Raw genomic sequence first — 11,909 nt, 5'->3', positions numbered from 1 at the left:
CAGGGAGATCAACGTGATGCTTGGTGACGACCTAGAGGGGTGGGATAGTGGGAGGGAGACTCAAAAGGGAGGGACTATGGGGATATATGTTTAAGTACAGCTGATTCGCTTTGTTTTACAGCAGAAACTAACACACAACATCATAAAACAATTATACTCCCGTAAAGGTCTGGAAAAAAAAAAGTGCCCTTTTCAGACTAGCAGGTTCAACATTTCTTCGGAGCTTGTTAGAAATGCAGATTCCTATCTACCCAGAACTGATGAATCAGAATCTGCATTTGAACAAGACTGCCAGGTAATTCACTTGTACGTTAAAGTTTAAGGAGAACTGCCCTAGGACACCCAGCCAAGAAAGGCAGGGAGAAAAATAACAGACGCTTTAACTGTGAAATCTATTTCCTTTGCCCTGGATGCCCTTTCTTAGTCCAATCTGCAGGCCTCATCTCTGCATATCTAAATCCTACCCTGTTTTTCTTTGAACTGTCTGAAATGCCTGCTCTGTGGAAATCTTTACTGATGGTGTCAGCTAGAGGCATCTTCTATTCATTTACCTGGATCTCCCTTTTGGCTCTTATCAGGGTCTGTTTACACCATGCGAGCTTGTTTGCATGAGTCTAATCCATCCTCCTTGAGCCTTGAGATTTGCCAGAACCTTCTCTATATCCTCTAGAGTGTCTAACACAGTGGGCCCTGGGAAAGGGAAAAAAAAAAAAAAAGCTTATTTATTAATTGAAAGGAAGGAAGGAAGGAAGAAAGGGAAGAAAGAACTCCATTAGCGAAATAAATATTTCTGAAAAACTGAGTTAAGCCTCAGGGGTGAACTTGAGCCTGTTTGAAACAGGAACCAGGAACCACACCATGTTGATTCCAAAAGAGTCCCAATACACTGAGCATGGAACTGTCATAGTTTCCCAGAGCCAACTTGTCCAGATTAGATTCAAATCCAGCCCACCACAGCACTTACCATCTGGTTGGCCCAGAGCAGACCTCTTTCTGAAATAGAATCACAATTCTGTCTGCTAGGGCCTTGAGTCCTAGCTTTAAAAAAGTATACTGTGGGCTCTGAAAAGGAATACATCTTCACCCACTTTCTGTCCTATGTCTATTTCCACTTGAAAGTTAATATACTCATTTTTTTTAAAGTATTTTCAAAATATTTTTCAGATTCTTATATCTTTTCTTTAAAAAGAAACCTTATTGAAAAAATATTTAGTGTTCCTAATTCAAGTTTTTGTAATGCATCCTTGAGTAGAGGCAATGAGTTTCTGGCTGCAAGTTACAAGTTAAAAGAACAAGTCATTTTTTTACTCTTGATAGCTGAGTCAATGAAAAACCTTGACTCTAGATCAGATTTATGATGTCATATTCACAATAGACATATCTTCCCAACAGACATCCTGGTGTCATAATTTTACCACACACAAAATATAATGGGAAATGTCCCTAGGACTTAAGGACTTATAAGAAATTAGACTTTCTTAGTGTCAATGCTGTTGTGACTCATAAAATTATGAGTGGATGACTCACATGGGGAGACTGTTGTTGGAGTGGCATTCACAAAGGGGAGGCATGTTTTCTATGATAAGCATTTAAAAGGTTTGACCAAATTATTCAATGTTAGTCATTTTGGAGGTACTGTCATTTGTTATAATACTTTCAAAGAAAAACTGATGACCCTACAGTGATGGGGGAGGGTGTAATTAAAAACCGTAGTCCTGTGATTCCCACCTCTGTGAGTTTCTCTCAAGGAAAAAACTCTATTATAGCAGCAGTAGTTATAATAGCAAAAATAGGTAACACTTCTTAGAAAACAGGAAACAATCAAGTGCATTTTGTCATATGTATTTGATGGACTATTATGTACCTTTTATAAACAATACATGGGATAACTAACTAGAGACTGTTTATGAAACCAGCTTAACTTTGTAAAAAGATCAGTACATGAAATTGTATAAATATATTATTGCAACCAATCACACACCCAACCGTAAAAATTTACTCAGGACCAGGCACTGTGATAGACACTGGGGATACAGCAGTAAAAAAGACAAATATGATTCATGACATGAGGGAACCTCACAGTCTGATGGGGAAGAAAGCTATTAAATAAGTAGATATACAGTTACACACTATGATCTATGCTATGAAGTAAGGATGTTATACATAATAGGAGAACTTTAGCTGGTTTGGGGAGGAGGGTGTTCGTCAAGGAAAGCTCTCTGAGGAGGTGAAGGAAGAATCAGAGTTAGACAAGTGAAGACTTGAGGGAATGTTCCAGGTGGAAATAGCAAGGACAGAGGAGCAGAAACTTAGAGATGAGAAAGGGTTTGATGCCGTTACAAACATGGAAGAAGGACCAGAGAGACTGGGGCACAATGAGAGGAGATTGGTGGAGGCTGAGGAACCAGCTCATGTGACTCCTTCAGGATTTATCTTTTTAATCCTATGGGAAGTCATTGAAGCTATTAAGTGGAGGAGTACGAGAACCTATTTACATTTTAAGACCTTTTTTGTGCTATGTGGGAAACGGGTTAAAATAAATAAGAGTGGGGACTTCCCTGGTGGTCCGGTGGTTGAGAGTCCACCTTCCAATGCAGGGGACGTGGGCTTGATCCCTGGTAGAGGAACTAAGGTCCCATATGCTTCAGGGCAACTAAGCCTGCACATTCTAGAGCCCGAGGGCCACAACTGGAGAGCCCATGTGCCGCAACTACTGAGCCTGAACGCTCTGGAGCCCAACTAGAGGGAAGCCCGTGCACCACAATGAGGATCCCACATGCCGCAACTAAGACCTGATGCAGCCAAATAAATGAACAAATAAATAAATATTTAAAAATTAAAAACTAAAAAATGAAATAAAATAGAGTGGAAAACGGAAAAAATCACTTTGGAGACCATTCTAGTAGTCCATGTGAGAGAGATGAAAGTGGTTTAGATGAGATTTAAAACTGGAGAGACAAAACAAACAAACAAAAAAACTGGAGAGATGAGGAAAAGAGGACTGATAGAGCTATAATCTGAAGGTAAGAAAAATAAAAATAAAATTTACTGATGGATTGGGAGTAAGAATGGAAACATTAACTACAACCTCCATGCTTCTATGCTACTTCCTTAAACCACTAGGTAAATGGTGATGTCATTGACATATTTGGTATAGTTAGAAATTTGGAAGGAAAACTTAAAAATCCATTTTGGACATGAAGTTGAGATCTTGTTAGAGAACAAAGTGGAAGAGTCAGATAAACAGTTGCATGTACAGGTTTGGAACTCAGAAAATAGATCTAGTTGGAAATTACATATTTGGAAGCCATTAGCATTTAGAAGGCATTTGACGCTATTATAGAGAATGAGCATAGAATGACTAGGGGAGATGCTCATTTTCAGCACCAAGGAACTACAGTGTTAATAGATCTTGCTGAGGAGGAGGAGTCATCAATGGTGACTTCTGGGCTTGAGAAATGTTGACTAATTCTGGAGCAAAGAAAATAGTATTTTGAGAAGAAAGTTGTTAGCTGTGTTGAATATTGTTGAGGGGTCAAACAAGATGATGTACTCCCGTGGGGACAAAATATTCACTTTATTATGCTGCTGGCTTTGGAAGTAGATTATTTTTATAATGTTTAAGCTTTAATAATGAAAACCTAATTAACACCTAATTATTTTTGATAATGTAATTTTAGCAGAACACCAGTAATGTATTTACTTCATCTTAATCTCCAAATTCTTTGTTAATCAGTATTTTTTTGCCTCTCCATTTATTGTCATTTTATATATTAAACAGTTAACTCTCTTATTTCCAGTTTAGAATTAAATCTTCAAAAGTTTTAAACCTGACCAGCCCTCCAGCCAGCAGCACAACTGCTAAATGCACAAAGTCCCTGCCTTATAGATACCGCACAGAATGGACAGTTTGCTGCATATACGTTTTTGAATAATCTATAACAGATGATCTATTTCTTTCTTTAAATTTACAGAATTTTGCCCAAAGTGCCTCTTTTCTTGAAAAATGAAACTACCTTATTCAGGTAAATGCTGGTCTTAATTTGACAGATAATGCATTAGGCAAAGATGACTGAAAGTATAGTCTTTTTTTTCTGCATATTCTGATATTATATTTGGAATTGAAGAAAGGAAATGAGATGGTTTGGACAGTAACTCGTGTCTTCCCAGTTTAGAGGGGGTGGGATGAGTGGGATGGGGCAAGCCTTCTGCCACCCACCACCCACCCTCCACTTAAATACTTTGACTATTCATTTTCTTCATAATGACTCAGAGCGTCACCACCCTGTGGTACTCATAAGTAGAAAACAAGAAAGAGGAAGGAGCCTCCAAAAGGACTGGTTTCAGCAGAACTGGCAGAACTCCGTTCACTTCCCCTAACTTTCCACTGTAGGCTTTAATTATACTGTTAGATAGTATTGTCACCTCAAGTACAAGTTCCTCTTGGCAAGAGTTCAAATTGATGCAGATTTTCTTCTGTAGCCCTCTACAACTCTGTTATGCTTCCCGAACTAGTCCAAAGTCACTTCCATGCTGAAGGTCTCATGAGAACAGGCTAGATCTCCACATCACTTGCTCATATTTTTCTTTCCTACTTCCTTTTATCTATATTATTGGGCATAATTCAAATAGGTATCAAGACAACATGCTACCTGTCCTCTCTGTGTTATGGATGACACAACATAACCTACGCTGTGATGGGGGTAAAAGAAATAAATGGGAAAGTTGGAGAACTCTGGCAGTTGGATGGAGGAGATTAAATGAGGGCATGTTTGAAGGTTTTACAGCAGATGCTGTGATGCCACAGAGGAGGGCTCTTAGGGAAGAATGATTGCATTTTCCCAGTGACATTCTTGACTCTTAATTTTCATCTAGAGAGAATTAAATACAGCCATGTTTAACTTCTGTTTCTCCTTTTATCTATTAGAGGGCAGAGGTCACAGAGGAAAAACACCTTTCTATGACTAGCTTCACTTTTATTATAAACTAGCTTCTGTTTTTGGAGAGCTATGCAACTGATTTTGGTTGTTCTTAGGGGAGACTTGCTGTGAAGTCGTCCAATTAAGTGAACAGATATTCCTCAGCCTGTGAAAAACTATATAGTACACAAGAATGCTTGCTAGCACAGTGTAATGCTGGCCTCATATATGGGCAAATGGTTCACTGAGTGGGATAGATTTAGTGGGATAGGAAAGTGGGTAAATGTAGACCAGATATTGAAGCCAAAACAGGATGTGGAAATACCCATTCAAGAACTAACTTAGTTTCTCTAAACCCCCTAATTAAAGTCTCCTGTTACAGGGTTTTTCCATGTAATGCCTTATGGGTTACTTCTTGTCACTGAAATAATTAGGAGTATTGTTTAACCAATATTTAATCACTTTCCCCTCCCTTTGGGACAGTGTTCTTCTCTAACCCACTGACGCTGTTTGGCCATGTGACTTGCTTTGGCTAATGGAAGTGGGAAGAGACTACAAGGGAAATGTATTTGTGTAATTCTGCTTGGTTTTTGTGTTCCCATGATCTGCCATGAGAAGAGCAGACCCCAGCTAGCTGCTGCTACTTTATCCTGAACCCCAGAACAAACACAGAAAAAGTAGACCTGAACCCAATCCAAAGCCTGGACCCAAGTCCAGCCATCCTGCTTTCTGAAGCATAATTTCCCAGTGAAACCAGCCTAGATCAGCCAAGTTATAGCCACCAACAGATCCATGAGCATTTAATGTGTGTTCTTGTAGGAACAATGTTTTAGGTTAGTTTGTTATGCAACATTATTGTGGCAATAGCTGACTAATACATACACCTGGAAGAATTATGGCATAAACAAAAGCACAAGAAAGCTGCTAGTCTAGCTTAATAATTTTTTAGTCTAAGCTATGAAGGGAACACTTCAGAATTAGAATCACTTAGTCATAGCATTTAGTTTGAGATAAACTGGGCTCACAGTACATCTTTTTATAAATTGGAACTTACATAAAAATACATTGAATTTGAAAATAAAGTCATTCAAACTTAATAAAGTCACTTCATTTTCAAATATTCTTAGCAGAAGAGCTTCCCAATACATTCTTTTTTTAAAAAATAAATTTATTTATTATTTATTTATTTATTTTATTGGCTGTGTTGGATCTTTTTTGCTGTGCACGGGCTTTCTTTTAGTTGTGGTGAGTGGGGGCTACTCTTTGTTGTGGTGTGTGGGCTCTTCCTTGCCATGGCTTCTCTTATTGCAAGTGCGTGAGCTCCAGTAGTTGCAGCACATAGGCTCAATAGTTGTGGCACATGGGCTTAGTTGCTCCACGGCATGTGGGATCTTCCTGGAGCAGGGATAAAACCCGTGTTCCCTGCATTGGCAGGCGGATTCTTAACCACTGTGCCTCCTAGGAAGCCCCCCAATACATTCTTAAATAAAGTGGTTTTGTGTGAGTAGCAGAGCTGCAATAATGCAGTTATTCATGATTAATTTTCCATCCATCCATCTATCCATCTACCTATCCACATTTACTATTTTTGCAGTTTGTATAGTCACCTAGGAACAATGCAGTAGGTTTTAGGTAATTCGGGTTAGAATTTAGGATTAGAAAAAGCTATTTAAATTTAAATATTAAAATTAAATATTATTTAAAATTAAATATTTTAAAAAACTATTTAAATTCCTGCATTTAAATTACATAAGAAATCTGTGATAATTATAGCAAAATTAGGAGATACAGATAAACAAACAGAAAAGAAAAAAAACCCTTATATAAATGCACTACCTAGAGATAATTTTTGTTAAAATTTCATTGTTTATCTTTACAGAACTTCTTTTCTCTGGGTGCTTGCATGTGTATATTTTTATATACATTTAATTACAATGGACTCATGCTATTCTTACTGTTTCATAAACCATTTTTATCACTAAGTATTATATTGTAACTTTTCTCCATGACAATAATATAGCGCTACATGATCATGTTTAATAATTGTCTAGTATTTAATAGAATATAGGCTCTATAATTTGTTAACTAGTCTTTGGATGTTTAGGTTGTTTCTAGGTTAGTTTTTTCTTCCCCCATTATAAATAACACTTGAACATTCATATGTTTTTCTCACTTTTCAAATTCTTTCCCTAAGATCAGTTCCTAGAAGTGATATTGCTAATGCAAAGAATATGTACATGTCTAAGACCCTTGTCAAGATAAGTCCCAGAAAGGCAGTACCCATTGACATTCCCTCTAACAATAAGACTTTTTTTTTGGCAGGGATTTTAGTTCCCAGATCAGGGATCAATCCCATGCCCCCTACAGTGGAATCACAGAGTCTTAACCACTGGACCACCAGGGAAGTCCCAGTAAGACTTTTATGATATATTCCCATCAACACTCAATCCTGCTGCTTTTTGAAAGATTCCCCCCGCCCCATTTGTTTTCTTTTATGTATCTTCTACCCACTCTACTTCTATTTAGAACAATTTGAGAAATTCCCTCATTCCCTTTTTCCCTGTGATATATAAGGAAGTAAAATATAACTTAAGAAAAGTCTTGAATGGGTTAAAATAAGTAAAAATAATCATGACAGCAAAGTAGCCTTCTTCTTCAGCAAAAAGATGCTCTTAATTTTGGCCTCAAGATTGTTTGGAATTGTAGCTAACTAAATCATAACCCTTTACAATTTCATGTATTAAATAGGGCTTGTTGGAAATGAGTCATTTTGTGCACATTGGGAGTTTTACGGTTAGTTTAATGTCACTGAATTTAATTAACTTAAATTGTCAGTTGTGCATCATTTCATTGTTATACTTTGGAAAATCCTCTGCAGTCAGACAGCTTTTAATACTGAACAAAAAATGCAGTTTCTCTATTATAAGATCTATGTACCCGATTTATTAGGTGGAGAAACTGAGGCATAAAGCAGTGAATTCTCCAGCAGCAGGAGTAAAAAATATAAAATTATAAAGGTATGAAGACTCCCATGGAAGAAGAGAAAAATTAAAGGAACATTTTCATGTGTCAAACTTAGTTTTTTTGCAACCACTAATAGATGAGATCACAAACTAGTACCAAAATTTTAAATGAGGCTCTTGCATGGAAGTGACAGCTGGCATGGGAACTCACCCCTGTGCATCTTCCAACTCCTAGAAATCACACAAACACACAAAAAAGAAATCCTCCTTTCCTGAATGGTTTTAAGAAGACAAAATAAAAAATAATAGTATTTGAATATCACAAAAGTAAGCTATTTTGTATAAGAATATTACAAAATAAGCAGTGAAGACTATATGGAAAACCTAAAATCTCTTTAAAACCAACTATTAAGTTTTTTTTTTGTCATCTTAATCATTTATACGTATTTTGAAGGAAATTAGGAAGTTCTAATCGCAAAACTAAAAGACTTTCTCCCAAAATACTTTTGCACAGCTAATTTCTGATTTATTTTTATAGCTCATTCGTTTTTTTTAAGCATTTACATAGGGCTTTATATTTCAAAGTGCTTGCTTGACAAAATTACCAACATTCTTCTATACAATGTAATGCTCAGAAATAATATCCTTTAAAATAATTTGCACTAAGAAAAATAAATAATTTGCACTTTAAAATATAGATCTCTCCTGCTATTTATTTCTCTTTAGTCATGTATATTTTTGGGGAGTACCTTTCTATTCAAATTTAGTTCGACAAATATTTACTGAATAATCACTTGGCAAAGGATTTTGTGTCAGAGTTTTGAAAGAACTAAGAGAACAGAGACAAGAACTGCAGGTTAGCAGTTGCCAGGGGCTGGGAGGGAGGGGGATGGGGAGTGACTGCTTAATGGGTATGTGATTTCCTTTTTGGATGATGAAAAAGTTCTGGTACTCCTTACTCGTGATTATTATACAACACTAATTCATACTAAATGCTGTTATATGCTATAACATGGTTAAAATGGAAAATGCCATGTATTATACCACAATCTGAAAAATCAGGGAGAAAAATAAAAAGAATTAGTAGGGTTAATGAAAGAGGCACAAATATTTCACTTCAGAAGTACATTTAATCAGAAAAATATATTTAAATTATCCTTCCACTTTTGCTATTGATTTCATGTAGTAACTCTGTCACGTCCAATTTAATAAACACGTCTTATTAAGGCTGTCATCCACAGTCATACTTAACACTGAACAGAAATGCTGAAATGAGCAATAGATGGTCCTTGCCTTCAAGTAGCTTTCAATTTTATAGGGAATAAAGATAGCTATTAAAAATGTCTAACACAAGATAGAGTGTCAAAAAAACTGTGTAAGAGAGGTGAACATAGTGCTAAGGAAATGAAGAGGATAATTAGTTATTGGAGAAACCATCAGGGATACAGAAGCTGTGGGCTTGGTCTTCAAGGATAGGTGTGATTTTGGCAATTGCATAAGATGATAACAGTCAATCTAAGTGAAGGGAAGAGGATAAGAAAAAGTACAGAGCCAAGAAATAGAAGGTGGTTATGGGGAACACGGAGTAACCATGCTTGGCTGGGGCCATGGTTTCATAGGCCAAACAATGGAAGTTAAATTTGAGGAGGTATCAAGGACTCATAAGATAGAGCTGAAAACATTTAGTGTTTGAAGGTGATTTAGAAGTAATTTTTTCCAACTTTCGGCCTACAAAATGGATCTTTCCTACAGCATCTGTTAAGTGGTTGTTCAGCCTCTTTTGGAATTCCTCTAGGGACTCAGAAGTACCACCTTCTAAGACAGCCTGGGCTGTTAGATGACTACAATTGTTAGAGTTCTTGTATTCTGCCTCTCCACAGTGTCTATCCATTCATTTTAGTTCTGCCTTCTGAAACCACACAAAATAAAATGATTTTTAAAAAATATCAGCTCTTCGAGTATTCAAGTCAGGAAATATGTTCTCCTTTTTTCTTCTCTTTTCCAGGGTAGATATTCCTGGGCATTTTAATCTTTTCTTTTACGACATGCTTTTTAAGACTTCTGCAATTCCTGTTAATCTATTCTCTGTAAATTCCTGCATTCCTATTTCAATATAGCAATCGGTATGGATTTGTTTCTGTAGGTCTGGTCCAAGTACCATCACTTCTGCTTCTAATACAGCCTGAGGTTATATTCAGGTTCTGGCAGGCACATCACCAAGTTAACATACATTAAGCTTGGGATTAACTAACACCTGCCTAAAATTGCTTTTTGGAGTGCAAATATTGTCAGTTTTCCTAATCCAGTACTCGTGTTGAACTTCTAAATTTATCATTTAAAAATTTCATTGTGCTGGATTTGGCCTATGATTATATACTATAAGAACCTTTAGGACTTCTTAGGTGGTACAGTGGGTAAGAATCCACCTGCCAATGCAGGGGACACGGGTTCGATCCCTGCCCCAGGAAGGTACCACATGCTGTGGAGCAAGTAAGCCCGTGTGCCACAACTATTGAGCCTGTGCTCTAGAGCCCGTGAGCCACAACTATTGAGCCCATGTGCTGCAACTACTGAAGCCCACGTGCGTAGAGCCCGTGCTCTGCAACAAGAGAGGTCACAGCAATGAGAAGCCTGCGCACCACAATGAAGAGTAGCCCCCGCTCGCCACAACTAGAGAAAGCCTGTGTGCTGCAATGAAGACCCAACACAGCCAATAAAATAAATAATAAATAAATAAATAAATAAATAAATAAATTTATAAAAAAAAAAAGAACCTTTAGGATCCTGATTCTGTGGTCTGGTATACTGGCTACTCTACTATCTTCTTCCTATTCATTAATTTGGTAAGCATGCTTTTGATGTTGACATTCAAGGTGTTAATAAAATATTTTAGAGAAAATTGTAGAATATAAAATTCTAAGCAAACTATTCTATTTTCCCCTCCAGGTAGACTTCAGTCATTAATTGGTGATCCCTAATTAGAAAGAAATTGTCATTGAACTGATTATGAATTCAGCCAGGTATATTGTCATTAGCCAATATTTTAGTATTTTGTTTACAGATTTTATTATGAAGCTTATTTTTAACTGCATTGCCAAAATTAACACAGTGTCTTTGGAGTTAAGATTTTGGGACTGGCATCCGACACAGCCAACTACTAACCATGACCTTGGGAAAATTATTTAATTTCTCTGTGCTTCAGTTTCCTCATCTATAAAATGTGTGTAAAAAAGGTACCAATTTTTTTTGTATTAAATGAACAATTATTTAGCAATAGTAAAAATAAGAAGACATTATTACTATTATTATTACTTTTAAATATTTTTAAATATTTCCACAAATTTTTTGATATTTCTTGCTCCAAGAGGTGAAGATTAATGTTTTTCCCTTTGAGTGTGGGTGGGCCTTAGTGACTTAATGACTTCTAGCCAATAGACTGTACATTGTTTTTCCACAGAAAAGCATTGTGGGTACCTCCTGCTGTGTCTTGGACTTCTCCCTCTAGGGGGTATTAGCTGCCGTGTCTTGAAGACTGTATTAGTTTTCTATTTCTGTGCAACAAATCAACACAAATTTAGCAGCTTAAAACAGCACACATTTATTAGCCCTGTAGGTCAGGATTCCCACATAGCCTGGCTAGGTTCTTCTCAGGGCCATTAAGTATTTCTGAACATGGATATTATATGCAGAATATGCTTGCCAAAGGCAACTTGAACAAAAATAAAATAAAATAAAAATCCACAGAGAAAAACTGGAAGTAAGGAGAGTATTTGGCTTCCTATCACAACTCAGTTTGAAAATAATGATTGTTACCAAAATGCTAATGTGACAGTAGGACTGGATAGAGAGATTGGAAGGGAAAACCACTGAGGAAATAGAACCTACTGGATTTATCAAGTTGAATTACTATCAAGCATGGATGTAAAGTTCTGAGACTTAGGGGTCAAGAGATATAAAGGTGGGAGAGACAGAGATAAATAGTTGACCCTTGAACAACTTGGGAGTTAGGGACACCAACCCTGTGTGC

Source organism: Hippopotamus amphibius, chromosome 2 (genome assembly GCF_030028045.1).
Source record: "Hippopotamus amphibius kiboko isolate mHipAmp2 chromosome 2, mHipAmp2.hap2, whole genome shotgun sequence".
Lineage (NCBI taxonomy): Eukaryota > Metazoa > Chordata > Mammalia > Artiodactyla > Hippopotamidae > Hippopotamus > Hippopotamus amphibius.
This window is presented reverse-complemented; position numbering follows the sequence as displayed.